This window comes from Acomys minous (assembly GCF_964271855.1).
Source record: "Acomys minous genome assembly, chromosome: 16".
Taxonomy (NCBI): Eukaryota; Metazoa; Chordata; class Mammalia; order Rodentia; family Muridae; genus Acomys; species Acomys minous.
This window is the reverse complement of record NC_140498.1, coordinates 66,734,403-66,750,248: the sequence shown is the minus strand read 5'-3', so window position 1 is coordinate 66,750,248 and position 15,846 is coordinate 66,734,403. Positions and strand designations below refer to the sequence as shown.

Sequence of the window (15,846 nt, the reverse complement as noted above, 5' to 3'; positions counted from 1 at the left end):
CATCCTGCACAGGCCTGTAACCCCAGCATTGGGGGGGCGGGCAGAGCTGGGGGAGGCAGGGAGGCAGGAGAGCAAGAGGCCTTGTTGGCTTCCAGCCCATCTGAAGAGCCTAAGACCAGGTTGAAAAAGAAATCCTGCCTCCAAGGATGACGGTGGGAAATGATAGAAGAAAACAGTAAATGCCCTCTTCTCATCTCTATGTTGGAGAACAGGCACACACACTAACAGGCGCGCGCACGCACACACACACACAAATACACTCACACTCACACACTCACGAATACACTCCTCACACACAACGAATACACACACAAACACACTCTCACACACATGAATACACACACTCATACACACACTCACACTCTCATGAATATACTCACACTCATACACAGAAATACACACACTCACACACTCACAAATACACTCACACACACAGAGTTGTACGGAAATGTACATGAGGAAAATGAAGAAAGGGGAAGTTCTATATTTTGCATAAAGACTATAAATTCCTCCTCAGGGATCCTGCCAACAAATCCTTTCTGAGGACCCACTGTGAGCCAAGCTCACATGCCAGGGCCTCTGGAACAAGACAGCAGGAGCACGCCTTTGCTCCCGGGCCTCTTAGCCTCATGTACGCCGCAGCTTTTACAGATCACTGGGCACATGTAGAATATGGCAGTCATTGAGCTCCGGGTGGGAAACGTAGACTTTGAATCAGCCACATGTTTCAAGTGATGGAGGAATGCTGTGCTTTGGAGTGGAAAGATAAACTCAATGGTTAGAAATATTTGCTGCTCTTACAAAGGACCTGAGGTTTGCTCCCAGCACCCATGTTGGGCAGCTCACAACTGCGTATAAGTAGAGCGGGTCCATCACCTTCTTCAGGCCTCCATGGACATTGCGATCATGTGGGCAGGTGCAAGCATACACCCGAAAAGAAAACAAATCTTAAAGAAAAGAGAGGGGGGGGGAGGCAAAAGGAGGGAGGAAGGGAGGAAGAAAGAGGGTTTCCTTATGAAGCCGAGCCTGGCCTCAAATTTACTTTGTAATCCAGGCTGGCCCAGAACTTACTCTTTATCCCAGATGGCCTTGACAGTTTTTTTTTCTCTTTTACCTTTATTCACAGTCATTTTCCTTTTTTTTTTTATTTATTCATATTACATCTCTATGGTTATCCCATCCCTTGTATCCTCCCATTCCTTCCTCCCTCCCATTTTCCCCTTACTCCCCTCCCCTATGACTGTGACTGAGGGGGACCTCCTCCCTCTGTATATGCTCATAGGGTATCAAGTCTCTTCTTGGTAGCCTGCTATCCTTCCTCTGAGTGCCACCAGGTCTCCCCATCCAGGGGATGTGGTCAAATATGAGGCACCAGAGTACGTGTGAAAGTCAGACTCCACTCTCCTCTCAACTGTGGAGAATGTCCTGTGCATTGGCTAGACCTGGGTAGAGGTTTAAAGTTTACTGCCTGTATTGTCCTTGGCTGGTGCCATAGTTTGAGCAGGACCCCTGGGCCCAAATCTGCCTATCATAATGTTCTTCTTGTAAGTTTCTACAGTTTTATTTTATCTCCTTACTTATGGAGGCTCACGGCCCTCCTCGCAGGTGGAGGTCAGCGGAACACTTATGGCAGTCAGCTTTCTTTTTCCAGCACACGGGGTCAGAGGATCCAACCCACGGCTTCAGACTTCGAGGCAAGCACCTTTACCCACTGAGGGGCCATCTTTCTGGCCCAAACATTCACTCTGAAATGGAAACCCGTATGTTAACAACCCATGGGACAGATGTAGGACAAATGGTGTGGCTTCATCTCAGCCAGCTCTGTTCGGTGGCGGTGGTGGCAGTGGTTGGTGGTGGTGGCAGTGGCGGTGGTTGAGACAACACCTAGTTATGTAGGCCAGGCTGGTCTGGAAGTCAGTATGCAGCAGAGGATGACTTTGAACTCCTGATCTTCCTGCATCTACCTCCCCGGCAGAGAGGATTCGGGGCTGTGCTGCCAGACAGAGCTCATCTTGTTTTTCTCTTAGGGACAATGAGAATCTGGTCGCGGAAGTTTCCCCCTCCTTTGCTGGGCTCGGAGCTAGAACAGCTGGACGTGTCTGGAGACTTTGGGACTTTACGTTTTGTGCCGATTTCATCCCGCAGATTAATTCGGGTGTTGTCAGTGATTATTTACAAGTTATCCAGTTTCCTTTTACTGGGTCTGCTTTCATTTTGTTTTATTTTTGCTGTGGTACATAAGTCTGCGTTAGTTTCCAGAAACCTTCTTTATATAGCAGACGCTGTGAGATAATCACCGTAGTCAGACTGTGGGAAACTCTAATGAGCAAATGACCCAGTTTCTTAAATAAAATGAAAGGGGTGTGTGTGTGTGTGTGTGTGTGTGTGTGTGTGTGTGTGTGTGTGTGTGTGTAAATGGAAGAGAAATAGACTCAAAGGGATTGAGGAGAATGTTGGCCCTCCACTGCTGAGAATGCCACAGCCTGCAGCCACGAGGAAAACAGTGTGGTTATTCCTTTAATGTTAGCCATGTATACTTAGCATGTAACCTAGCCATTCCACCCTGAGGAGTCTGCTAGAGAGAAACGAAAACACATGTGGAGGCTCCACACGGCATGACTCACAAAGCCAGCGCTGGAAAGCGATCCATGCATCCATCAATGGCGGGTGGATGGTTTCAAGATCTGGGAAAGAGGCCCTCCCGGGAAACGGTTCAGCAGCTAAAAGCACTAGTGTGTAAGCCAAGGGAGTCTGTGTGCTGCTTGGGACCCACCTACTGACGAGCTGGATGCAGTGGTGTGCATCTGTAATCCCAGCACTCCTGAGGCGGGCTGGGAGACAGAGTGCAGGAGACTCACCAGGAAGCATCAGGGCCAGATGGCCTGGTACACGCATTGCCACGGCAGAGGAGAGTTGTGAGAGCTGTCTCTGAGCATGACGCTTGCACTCACAAATTCACGGCTGCCGTGGTCTCTTGCACAAGCCCTGAACAAGATGGGAGAAGGGCTCTGAGGCCCGCTTTTCCCTCAGGAGCTATTGGTAGTTAATGGCTGCTAAGGCTGGGTCTGGGTCTGGGTCTGGGGTTGGGGCTGGGTCTGGGTCTGGGGCTGGGTCTGGGGCTGGGTCTGGGTCTGGGTCTGGGTCTGGGTCTGGGGCTGGGGCTGGGTCTGGGTCTGGGTCTGGGTCTGGGGCTGGGGCTGGGGCTGGGGCTGGGGCTGGGGTTGGGTCTGGGGCTGGGGTTGGGTCTGGGGCTGGGGCTGGGGCTGGGTCTGGGGCTGGGGCTGGGGCTGGGTCTGGGGCTGGGTCTGGGTCTGGGTCTGGGGCTGGGGCTGGGTCTGGGGCTGGGGTTGGGTCTGGGGCTGGGGTTGGGGCTGGGGCTGGGGCTGGGGCTGGGGCTGGGGCTGGGGTTGGGGCTGGGGTTGGGGCTGGGGTTGGGGTTGGAGCCAGTCAGGGGGTGTGGGTAGTAAGCTGTATTCCTCTGTGATGTAGCCATGGTAAGTTGCCTTTGCTGAAGCGACTAACCCCCAGCCCATGCTTATGTCAGCAATCCTAATTAAATGCACTGAGCCGAAAATGAAAGTCAGAAAGAGGAAACAAAAGCCGGGCGTGGTGGCGCACGCCTTTAATCCCAGCACTCGGGAGGCAGAGGCAGGCGGATCGCTGTGAGTTCGAGGCCAGCCTGGTCTACAAAGAGAGTCCAGGACAGCCAAGGCTACACAGAGAAACCCTGTCTCTAAAAAACCAAAAAAAAAAAAAGAAAGAAAGAAAGAGGAAACAAAAGTAAGAGAGAGATTTGGGGAGGTGAAAGTGTTTAGTAAGGGGGGGAGGGGGAACAGAGGTATGTATATGTATGAAACTTGGAAAAAGAGCAACTTCTTAAACCTGTGGAATATTCACTCAGTACTCTCAATGACATGATGGGTTTTAACTGTGAACACATGCAACATGAATGAGTTGCCCCTCCCCCCCAAAAAAACGTGTTCTTAGGAAGCAGCCAATAAGGCCAGGTGTGGTGGTACTCACCTTTAATCCCAGCCCTTGGGGGGCAGAGGCAGGTGAGTCTCTGTGGCCAGTTCGAGGTCTACAGATAGAGTCCAGGCCAGCCAAGGCTACACAGAGAAACCCTGCCTTCAAAAAACAAAACAAAGCAAAAACAACAACAAAAAGAAAACAGCCATCAGGGGGCTGGGGAAATGGCTCAGTGGGTAAAGTGCTGACATACAAGCATAAGAAACTGAGTTCAAACCCCAGCATCCTCATTATAAAAAAAAAAAAAAAAGGAAGGTGGTACATGTCTACATGTCTGTCAGCCCAGCGTTGGGGTGGGAATGGAAGCAAGTGGATCCCAGGAGCTCTAGCCAGCCAGTCTAGTTGGCTAGTGAGCACCTCAGTGAGAGACATTGTTTGAAGTGAAGTGGCGGGGTTGGGGAGAAGGCTCCTCCATTTAGAGCATGCACTGCTCCTGCAGAGGACTCGCCTGTCCTTTCGCTGTTTGTCCTTTCGCCTTCATGCGCATCCTGGGGATGGAATTGAGGTCATTAGGCTCGCACGGCAAGTGTCAATACCCACTGAGCCACCCTGCTGGCTCTCTGTCATATATGTGTGTGATGTCTGTGGGGTGTGTGTGTGTGTGTGTGTGTGTGTGTGTGTGTGTGTATTTTTAAGTGTTCCCACCTCTAAAGGTTTTAAGAGACGAAGTTAAAAGTCCTAGAAATGAAGACAGAAGACAGTGACGGGCTCAGCACAGGTCACCAAGGGAATGTAGTTAGAACAAGGCTGTGGCCAGCCTTTGCTTTTGCCTGCTCAGCACTCCCTCCCCCACCCCCAGCCCCGACCCCCTTCAGCTAACAGCAACCAGACTTTGTTTTGAGGCTGGGCCAGACCTCTGCGTGTAGCCTGGAGGGGCTGCTTGCCAAGGCGCCTGTCCACCTTCCACCTTGGGAGGGGTCTGGCCTCCACCGAGAGACAAGCAGCAGTTCTCCCCTAGAGACCCGAGGCAAAGAAAGGAAACCAAGAGGCTGATGAATCCCAGAAGGGTATCCTTAGCGGCCAGCCGTGGGAATTGCTGCTAAAAATCTCACAATAAGCCTGGCTCCTGCCTCTTCTAGAACCTGCCTGTTGGCTTTTCTATTCTGTGACTACCCAATATCGGGCCAATGAATTCCCTTTTTTGTTTAAGTTGGCTGCGCTTGGTTTCCATGGCTCAAAACCAAGGCACCATTCAGCCATCCAACGGTCCATGTCATCTTCTCTGTGTTTGCCTCCCATTTAATAAGCGTGCACGCGCACGCGCACAACACACACATACACACACACACACACACACACACACACACACACACACACACACACACACACACACACACACACACGGGCCGGGGTTGGGGGAAGAGTATCCAAATAAACTCAGGGAAGCTGGGGGTGTGGGTCAGTTGGTAGAGCACTTGCTTAGCATGCATACATCCCCGAGTTCAATCCCCAGCACCTACACATCAGGCATGCTGACAAGAGGCTTGTAATCCCAGCATTTGGGGAGGTGGAGGCAGGAAGATCCAAATCTAATCCTCAAGCTATGCCCCATACATCGTGAGTTCAAAGCCAGCCTGGGCTACACAAAACGCTGCCTCAAAAAAAAAAAAAAAAAAAGAAAAGAAAAGAAAAAAAGAAAGGAAGGAAACAAAATACAGAATAAAATGGACACAGATCAATAAATCAATCTGATTCCCCCCAAAAATGAAGAACATATACATCAGGAGGAAGCTAGCTGTTAAAATACAAATAAGAGACGATGAACAAGACAGAAGCATGGAACAGGGCAAAGAGCTTTCACTGACTTATACCTGCACTGCCCATTAGAGATGGATGGGCCGGAGAGATGAGTCAGTGGTTAAGAGCAATGGCAGCTCTTCCGGAGGACCAGAGTTTGAGTCCTAGCACCCACGTGGTGGCCAACAACCATCTGTAATGACAGTTCCAGGGTTCCAGTGCCCTCTCCTGGCTTCAGCAAACACTCCACACATATAGGGTGCAGACACACATGCAGGCAAAGAAAAAAAATCACATGCATAAAGTAACTTTTTTTTAAAATCATTTACTTTTTACTTTTTAAAATAAATGTAAACTATATACACTGAGGAACCAGAACAAGTGTCACAGAGTGTGGCTGGTGGTCCGGCTGCGAAGCTGCTGACTATACTCCTTGGCGTGGTCTTCGGTGCTTCTGGAGGAGATGGGGGTCCTTCCCCCAGCTTTATAAAAGAGTGGCAATAGACCTTCTTCTCCATGATGCCAAAGCGACCTCACCATGGTAACGGATGTGCTTTAGGCACTGGCCCCGACCTGAGGTTGACTCAGCTATGTATAAGTTGGATCCGAATTCCACGTTATGGTCTCTCACAGTCATGTCTTGTGCTGCTCAGAGAACCTCTTTAATTATTTCAGCCCCCTTTTTATCATTGAACTCCAACTGAGCCAAAGCTTGCTCGATGGACTTGCTTCGTATCAATTTTGCCAGACACCGCATCTTGTCCTTGCTGTGTCTTATTTGCCTCCGACAATGGTAAATTTCTGCTCATCTCCGAGGTTCGCCAGGCGGTTGAGGTGGGTAAACAATCTTATTCTTCTCCCACTTTCGAGAAACGTCAAGAGATGCATTTGTGTGGATACATAACTCAGGCAAAACTCGCAGCATCTGTGTTGCCCACATCCTCAGGTTAGGTACCCACAGTGCACCCAACTCTCGCAGCACAGCAGCCACCAACCATGTTTGGCCCTACGGAAGCCCTGGAGTTCAAACCGGATAAAATAACTTTTAAAAAAGAAGATTATTAAAAGAAATAAATTGACAGGGCTGTCAAGATGGCTCAGTGGGTAAAGGAGATTGTTGTCAAACGTGATGGCTGGGGTTTGAGCACTGGCCCCACATGGTGGAAAGGGAGAGCAAGTCATCCTCTGCTCTCCACGTGTGCATGACATGGCATGTGTATGCCCACACAAAAATAAATAAACAAATGTAACTTAAAAAATAAATAGCAGGAACCAGGCATGGTGGCGCACGCCTTTCATCTCAGCACAGGCAGGAGAATCTCTGTGAGTTCGAGGCCAGCCTGGTCTACAAAGCAAGTCTAGGACAGCCAGGGCTACACAAAGGAAACCCTGTCTTGAAAAACCAAAAACCAAAGCAAAAACAAAACAAAAATAAATAAATAAAATCAACCAACCAACCAAACAAACAAAAAATCAAATAGAAATGTCTCACTTAAAATGGTAGGATAATAGGTGCTGGAGAAATGGCTCGGCAGTTAAGAGCACTGGCTGCTCTTCCAGAGGACCAGGGTTCAATTTTCAGCTCCCATATGGCAGCTCACACCTGCTTGGTAGAGGATCTGTCACCCTCACATAGACATACACGCAGGCAAAACACCAAATGCACATGAAAATAAATAAATCTTTTTTTTAAATGTAGGATAAAAATAACAGCTGGATGCCTGTGACATTTTCATTTATTTATTTTTTCTTAGTTTAATGTCTTATCTTGTCATTTTTATTTATTATTTGTGTGTGTGTATACACACGTGCGCATGAGTTTATAAATACCACGTACGTATCTGAATCCACAAAGCCTCACAAGGACGTCCCAAACCTCCAGCTGAGCAGCATCGGGAGCTGTTTGGCCGCTAGGTCCAGCCCGCTGCACCACTGCCCGGTGCTTATGGGACTTGCACCACCTCAGGTGAGCCAGCTCCCTCCCTCCACCTCTCCATCTCCGTCTCCACTCAGGCCTGACTCACTTAGGTTGCTCTCGCTCTTACACCAGTAGCATAGGGGCTGCGTGCTGAGTGGGTGCATGGAGCATCATCACCCCTGCTCTAACTCTCCTCCTGGCATCCAGATGGTCTCCCATAATGAATTGGGCTGGCCTCCAGAACCGTTATGGTACCACAAGACATGGCAGCATCCAATTCCTATGCCCCCCTCCATACCCCCAGATAGGAGCTCACTCTTAAGCCCAAGCTACCCTGGAACTCACTATGTAGCTCAAACCGTGGATGACTTTCAACGTTCCCGGGTTCTAAGATGACTCCCGAGGCTATGTCATAAAACACCTGTGGCCCCTTTTCACTCTTTTCTAAATCTCTCTCTCTCTCTCTCTCTCTCTCTCTCTCTCTCTCTCTCTCTCTCTCTCTCTCCCTCAGCATGTGTGTGCATGTGTGTATGGGCGCATGGCACATGCATAGGTGTGTAGGTGTGTGTGTGTGTGTGTGTGTGTGTGTGTGTGTGTGTGTGTGTGTGTGCATGGGTGGGCACACGTGTGCCATAGTATAATCGGGGAAGTCGAAGGACAGACAATCTAGGTTGCTGGTCCTCACCTTTCACCTTGTTTCAGACGAGGTTGCTCACTGGTGTATATATATATGCCTGGATGGCTGCTCTTCAAACTCCTTGCGATCGTGAAGCGCCAGCAGGAGCCACACCTCCTCTTTACTGCACTGGCACTGAGGGAGCTGCAAGCGCACTCCCTACCAGATCGGGCTTTCTAGATATTCTGGGAAGTTGGACTCGGGACCTCACGCTTGGGTGGCAAGCGCTTTACCCCTGAGCCATCTCTTCAGCCTTCCTCTTCACTCTTGCTTCCGTCTCTCACTCTGGAGTCAGCTAGCTGCCACAGGGAAGCTCAATCCATCACGCGGAGGGATCACTTGGCCGCTCGCCGAAAACAATGGCGAGCCGCCCAGCTTCGGGCAAACCCTCGAAGTGAAGAGCCTTGGTCAAGATCTTGATTCAACGCATTGCCAGACCCATTTAAGAGGTCCCTCCTGAGTCCCCGAGTCACAGGGACTGTGAGATGATAAGTATTTACTACTTAAGACTTTTGGAGCTGAATGTAGTGGCTCATGCTTGTAATCCTAGCATTTGGGAGGCGGAAGCAGGGGGGAGCCGACTTAAGGACACCCATGGCTCTCTGAGATCCCTCCTGGAAGGAAGAGAAGAGGACCGGAAGGAAAGAAAAGCGCTCTTATTGTTTTGTTTTGTTTTGTTTTGTTTGACAGAGTCTCACCATGCAGCCTTGGCTGGCGTGACCTATCTATGTAGATCAAGCTAGATCGAACTGACAGAGAGCTTCCTGTCTCTGCCTCCCGAGTGCTGGGATTAAAGGAGTGCGCTACCGTGATTGGCAAGCTCGCTGTGATAGCGTGTACCTACTCTCTGAACACTCAGAACGCAGAGGCAGGTGCATTGAGAGTCTCTGACTAACCTGTGTTACATTTCAAGACTCAGTCTTAAAAAAAAAGAAAAAGAAAAAAAAGAGGGCTGGAGAAATGGCTGAGTGATTAAGGGACTGCTCTGGCAGAGGACCCAAGTTCAGTTCCCAGCACCCACATCGAGTGGTTCCCAGCTCCCAGCTCCTGGGGCTCCAATGACAAAAGCACATACATATATATATACACACACACAGGGGTGGGGTGGGGGTGGAGGACTCTGAGCCCTTGCATGGTTAGGAGGCACCAAAGCAGAGGAGGGTTGAGAATTTGAAGCTAAAAAAGCAGAGAAGGAAAGCAGACGGAAATGGAAGATAACTGTCACACAAAAACTTTGGCACACAGTCCTCTTTTTCTCTGCGTTCCAACATATTCTGGCCAGGGTATTTTTGCCTCATGCCTTGGTTTGCACACATTTCCTGTGGGGTTGGTGTCGGTCATCCCTTCTCTTGAGCCAGTGTCTCAAAAATATGTTTGAGTTCTAAATGGCAGGGTAACCATAGAAGAAAGCAGGTAGGTGCCAATGTGGAAGCAAGCCAAACAGAAGGAATTCTCGCCTGGATTTTCAAAATGTTCTCGAATAGGTACGAAAGCATTCTGGCAGGTGGTTATTCTGTGTTTCACACCCCCAGCGGGGTGCACACACACACACACACACACACACACACACACACACACACACTTTTGGCCTCTGCCTTTTGCAGTGACACATTGGCCAGCCCTTTATGGAAATGATGACCCTTCTGATCTTTATGTGACGTGACATCCTAGGGGCTCCCTGACCAGCCAGGAAGCAGTAACTGCACATGCCAGAAGGTTCTAAAAAGGGCAGAATAAGGGCAGGACATGACATCTAGCAGACAGGAAGAAGGGGGGGGTGTCAACAAGAAGGCTGAAGCTTGGTCTCAGGTCCCCACTCCATTTAGGGTGAGAGTGCGGAGTGGCAGCGTCTAAACAGGGAGGGTCCAAGCTGGGAGTGCAGCTCATTGGCAGGGTTTTTGTCTAGCATGCACTGGGCTCTGGGGTTCCATCCCTAGCAACACACACACATACACACATACATACACTCACATGCACACACACACACACACACACACAGGCACATGCACACACAGAGTCAGGCACACACATGCATATATGCATACATGTACACATGCATACAATCCTAACAGTCAGAGAGGCTCAGGCAGAAAGATGGTGCGTTCCGAGCCATCCCAGAGCTACCCAACGAGTCTCTGTCTCAAAGAGCCAAAATATAGAGGCTGGGAGATGATTCAGTGGGTAAATATTCGCCTCACATGTGTGAGGACCAGACTTTGAATCCCACACCCCCACCCGACCCCACCCCGGAAACAACAAATGGAATGCCAGCACTTGGAAGGCTGCACGCCACACTGAGTGACTTGAGTCTTGAACAGGTCACACTAACAGAGTGCTGACGACGACAGACCAAAAGAGCCCCTTCAACTGGGCGTGGTGGCGCACGCCTTTAATCCCAGCACTCGGGAGGCAGAGGCAGGCGGATCGATGTGAGTTCGAGGACAGCCTGGTCTACAAAGTGAGTCCAGGACAGCCCAGGCTACACAGAGAGACCCTGTCTCGAAAAACCAAAAAAAAAAAAAAAAAAAGACTACACAGAGAAACCCTGTCTCAAAAAAAAAAAAAAGAGCCCCTTCAGCCTTAGTGACACAGTGAGTTCACTGGGCTTCCGTAGAGGACTGTGGGCGAGGTAGGGGCTCCTTGCAAGGGCCTGGATGGGGTCTCATCACAAGAGCCTGGGTAAAGGGTTCCTCACAAAAGCTTGGGTGGGCCTGGATAAGGGAGCTCTCATAGATACGTGGGTTCTCATAAAAGCCAGGTGACTCAGGCAGCCCAGTCCCCAGCCCTGGGCTCTGGTGTAAGCTGCAGGTGGCTTTCTCCAGCTCACCCTGACCCCCACCCCCACCCCCACCTCTGAGTAGTCTCTGCTTATTATGTAAGGTGGTACCGGGGAGTCTGGTACCATCCCTGTCAGTTTTGTGAGTCTTCCCAGTACCCTCTACACATGAGGAAAGCCTCAATGTGAAGAAAACAGCTTTGCAACATGGAGACAGGAGGCTCCTGAGCTCCAGGCCAGCCCACCACAGGCAGACAAACAATAAGGAAGAGAGCCAGGCATGACACATTAATCCCAGCACTCAGGAGGCAGAAGCGGGCAGATTTCGGTGTGCTCAAAGCCAGCCTGGTCTACACTGTGAGTAGACACGGTGAGACCCTGTCTCAAAAAGGGGGGAAAGCGGGAAGGATGTGGCTTGGTTTACAGAATGCTTCCCTAGCCACACAAACTACCGGGTTTGATCTTAATTGTATAGTGGGCATGCCTGCGGTCTCAGCACTTAGGAGGTGAGGGCAAGGGAACCAGAGACTCAAGGCTGCATAGCAAGTTGGAGATTAGTCTGGGCTGAGCAAGACTTTGTCTCAAAAATAAAAACAAAAACAAAAACAAAAAACAAAACAAAACCCCAACGTGTGTGTATACATACATACATATGTATGTATGCATGTATAGAAGGGAAAGGAACATAGGAAGAAAAGAGAAGGAAAACAAGAGAGGGAGGGAGGGGGAGGGAGGGAGGGAGAATCACTCAGTCTGGCGGAACTTTGCACACTGACAGACCCCTTTTTATTTGTACTGACCACTGACCATGTGGCCACTAGTCACTAGTCACAGGATCTAGTGCACGCTGTGCGGGAAATGGAATTGTGACTTCATTCCATCTTAATTACAGTGGCTTGTTTTGTTTTGTTTTGTTTTGTTCAAGACAGGGTTTCTCTGTGTAGCCCTGGCTATCCTGGACTCGCTTTGTAGATCAGGCTGGCCCCAAACTCACAGTGATCTGCCTGCCTCTGCCTCCTGAGTGTTGGGATTAAAGGTGTGCGCCACCACATCTGGCTCTACAATGTCATTTTAAGCAGTGCTTTGTGGCTGGTGACGTGTGAACTTGATAGCATGGCTCTTGAGCTTGATTTGGGGTTTATCAGCACAAATTCTTTGGACACTTAGAAAAAAAGTTGAATGAAGGTGAGATTTAAGTCACATTATTTTGTGTGTTTGGCTTTCTGTTTGCTTTCTCCCTCTCCTCTTCCTTCCTTTCTCCCCCGCCCCCACCTTCTTTATTTCAGACAGGATTTCATGAAGCTAAAAACTTCCTTCAACCTTCTGATCCTCCTGCCTCCACCTCTCCAGTGGTGGATTACAGGTGTGGCGCCACCACCTCTGTTTTATGCAGTGCTGGGGATCGAACTCAGGACCTCATGCATGCCAGGCAAGCGCTCTACCCACTGAGCCACATCCCATCCCTAGTAAAATGATTTTTAGTGCAAATCTCTCCCTCCCTACCACCTCTCTCTTTCTCTCTCTCTCTTCTCTCTGAGGGGTTTGCTTGTGTGTAGGGCCGGGCCTTGAACTTAAGACCTTGTGCTTGCCTGATAAACTCAGTTCTCCCTGTGACGGCCATACAACAGAGGCATGTAATTGTCATCATGGCTATCTCTCTACCCCCATCTGCCAGTCCCTAAATGTCACGTTGTGGTCAGCTTGTCCTAGACCTCCAGCTGCTGCCTACCATCCTTTTATGTCCCTGTTGTCTTGCTTCTACCAGAAAGTCACAGAACCACACAGGGTTCCCGCAGGAGTCAGCCATGGACTATGAATCCGCACTTGCTACGGTATATTCCGTTGCGTAATATGTTACTACACTTTGTTAATCCATCCCCCTGTTCAGATGCAGTTGGGCTGCCTCCTGTTTGGGGTGATTTTGAGTTAATAGTAATTGCAAGAATCACGTGCAGGTTGTTGTGCCAGTGTAAGCGTGCTTGCTGTCCTTCCTCCCTTCATTGTTTGTAGTGTTTATGAAAGAGGCCAGGCAGAGCAAGAAATCCTCTACAGAGCCACACCCTAGCCTCATCACTAAGGGATTCTAGGCAGGTGCTCTACCACTGAGCTCACACTTTTTACCTTTTCAAATTTTTAGAGATTTTTACGCATACAAAGTTTTCATGTGTACAAAGTTCTGCCTGCATATGTGCCTTCCCGCCAGAAGAGGGCAGCAGATCTCATTATAGATGGTTATGAGCCGCAATGTGGTTGCTGGGAATTGAACTCGGGACCTCTGGAAGAACAGACAGTGCTCTTAACCTCTGAGCCATCTCTCCAGCCCCCTTTTTTAAATGTCTTGATACATATTTTTACTAAGTTACTCAGTCTAGCCTTGAGTTTGTTACCCGGGTTTAGCCTCCTAAGGAACCAAAATTTACAGGCCTGTACCAACAGGCCTAGCTAAAATACAACTTTTTGTTTAGGGAGACAAATATCTTGAGAAGTGAATGTTGTTTTTGTGTGTACGCATGAGTGTGTGTTGTGAGTGTGTTTTCTGTGTGTATGGTTTATAGCCATATGCTCTACCACTGTCTACTTTATTCCCTTGAGATAAGGTCTCTCACTGAACCTGAAACGAGGTGGGCAGCCATCAATCCCCAAGGCTTCTCCTGCCTCTATCTACCCTGGCAGCACTGGGGTTATATGGCCACACGTAACTTTTAAAATGAGGACTGGGGATTCAAACACAGGTCTTCAGGTTTGCCCAGAAAACACTCTTATTCACTGTCTCCTCAGTCTTGGACTGTAGTTTATAAGAAACAGAGAAGCTGTTTTCAAAGCCGCTCTGCCTCTCTGTGTTGCATCAGCAATGTGGGAGAGTTCCAGTTAGTTACTCCACAGTCTCAGCACCTGTGAGTGACGTCAGTTTTGTGGGCTTTGGAAAGCAATGTGGAGAGGTGTGTAGTAATACCCATTGTGCTTTCAAGTTGCTTCCTAGTGATCTTAAGCATCTTTAACAATTTCTGTTCAGATTTTAGTTTTTATTTTATGTATATGGGTGTTTTTGTCTCTATGTACGTCTGTGTGCCATGTACAAGCCGTGCCTGAGGAGCCCAGAAGAGGGTTTCGGATCCCCTGGGACTGGAGTTACAGATGGTTCTGAGCACCATGTGGGTGCTAAGGAATCAAACCCAGGTCCTCTGGATGAGCGGCCAGTGCTCTAACCACTGGACCATCTCTCCATCTTTTCATATGATTTTGTTGTTGTTGTAGTAGCTATTTCTTCTGGAAAATTTAGCGTGTGTGCCCACATGCATGTAGACGCACACATGCCATAAGCACACATGTGGAGCTCCGAGGACAATTTCTGAGGAGTCAGTTCTTTCCTCATACCCTGGAAAGGAAGTTGTTCTCTTGTTTCTGTGGCTTCCTGGCCGGTCTGCCAGCTGCCGCCCCGTTTTCCTGTCTCTGCCTTCCATCTTACTAGGAATGCTGGGATTAAAGACCCACATTACCACATCAGGCTTTTTAATGTGGCTCCTTAGGGATGAAACTCAGGTGCCCGGGCATGCATGACAAATGCTCTTACCCACCTCCCTAGCTCCCTCGAATGCTTGCTTGTTACCCAAATAGCTTCCTCAAAGGCGAGCCTGTTCATATCCGTTTTTGTTGTTGTTGTTGGTTCTTTTTTTTTTTTTTTTTTTTTTTTTTTTTTGGTTTTTCGAGACAGGGTTTCTCTGTGTAGCCTTCACTGTCCTGGACTCACTTTGTAGACCAGGCTGGCCTTGAACTCACAGCAATCTATGCCTGCCTCTGCCTCCCGAGTGCTGGGATTAAAGGCGTGTGCCACCACGCCCGGCTTGTTGTTGTTGTTTGATGGATGGTTTCTCTAGCGATTTTGTTTTGTTTTGTTTTTGTTTGTTTTTGTTTTTTCCCAGACAGGGTTTCTCTGTGTAGCCTTGACTGTCTTGGACTCACTTTGTAGACCAGGCTGGCCTCCAACTCACACCACCACCGCCTGGCTTCTCCAGCGATTTTACTACCTCTTTGACCCAGCCTCAAACATCTCCCCGGGCTGGGATGTAACTCTGTTGATAACAGTACTGGCTTAGCTTGCATGCACAAAGCCCTAGGTCCAGCCCTAGCATCTCATAAACTGAGTGTGGTGCTGCACACCTGCAATCCCAGCACTGAGGAGGTAGAGGCAGGAGAAACAAGAGGCCAGGGTCCTTCTTGGCTACATAGCGAGTTTGAAGACAGCCTAGGCTACATGAGATCCTATCTCAAAGACGTGAAAATAAATGAATAGATGCTAAATAAATATCATCTGCCAGTTAGTACCGTTTTTTCTTGCGGATGGCTCTGTGGCTGGAGTTCTGTCCATCTGCTTCTTTTGGGCCCCCGCTGTGAGCTCTGAAGGCTTCTCTGAAGAAGGCAAGGTGCTGGGCATTGTGTGGGCTCCTTTGTCGGTGGGCGGCAGGCTTTTTCTCTTTTCTTTTGTAGAGTGCAAGCTTTGTGAGGCAGCTTAAGCAGGTCCTCTGGACCTGAAGGGATGAGGGGAAGAATTCAGCTTCCCACATCTTCATTGTTCAAGGACCCTTTTTAAAAACTGGCTCTTTTCTTGCCCTCTCTATGGTAGCTGTCAATATAGCCAATGAATTGCCGCTTAAGGAAAAAGGACTCGCAGACAATGAAATAGATGTCTAGACTCGCCAAGGTCAGGGTGAG

The 15,846-nt window shown here is 49.1% G+C and overlaps 1 pseudogene across 1 annotated transcript; it reads right to left on the bottom strand.

Moving 5' to 3' along the window:
• Positions 1 to 6,150: 6,150 nt before the first annotated feature.
• On the bottom strand, positions 6,151 to 6,753 carry LOC311587291 (large ribosomal subunit protein uL22m-like; annotated as a pseudogene). The gene has a single exon. The product of its transcript is annotated as a large ribosomal subunit protein uL22m-like (transcript).
• Between the last annotated feature and the right edge of the window lie 9,093 nt (positions 6,754 to 15,846).